This window comes from Morone saxatilis, unplaced genomic scaffold (assembly GCF_004916995.1).
Source record: "Morone saxatilis isolate NCDOM2014 unplaced genomic scaffold, NCSU_SB_2.0 Contig18, whole genome shotgun sequence".
Lineage (NCBI taxonomy): Eukaryota > Metazoa > Chordata > Actinopteri > Moronidae > Morone > Morone saxatilis.
In genome coordinates, this window is record NW_023339740.1 from 11130252 (window position 1) to 11130808 (window position 557).

Sequence of the window (557 nt, forward strand, 5' to 3'; positions counted from 1 at the left end):
AATACATTTATAATGAAGTACATATTTTCTTTACTTTGACTTCTATAAAAGCAAAATACCACATTCTCCCACAATAAGGCTTTATAAATATGGTCAATGATGAATCTGCTGAAGTTTTGCCAAAATGTTCTGGTGTGTAAGCAAATACCAAAAGAGGTGCAAAACAGTTTCTGGGTGGTGTTCACAAAAAGAACAGTTTGTATTGCTGTCTCTTTTAAATGTAACCATGTAATGATTAGCAGGGTAATATCTGAATTATTCTGAGCAACACTTCTTTCACCCTGTTCGCTATCAGGTATCTGTGAGCAATCATCCAAACCTTTTTCCAGTCAATGGCGTTTACAAATCGGTTCCAATAACACTAACATTTGGAAATAGATACCAATTTCTTTCGAAACAGGCACAAATGTTCTTATTATTTCGAGGAACATTAGAAAAACAGATTTTGATTGCGATGTGATTTCTGTGAAATTTTCGTAGCTTGGTGATGTCATGATGTCCTGGTCCGTGACCCGACAGCAGCACACCCTGACCTGCGTCGAGTGCGAGGGCCCGTT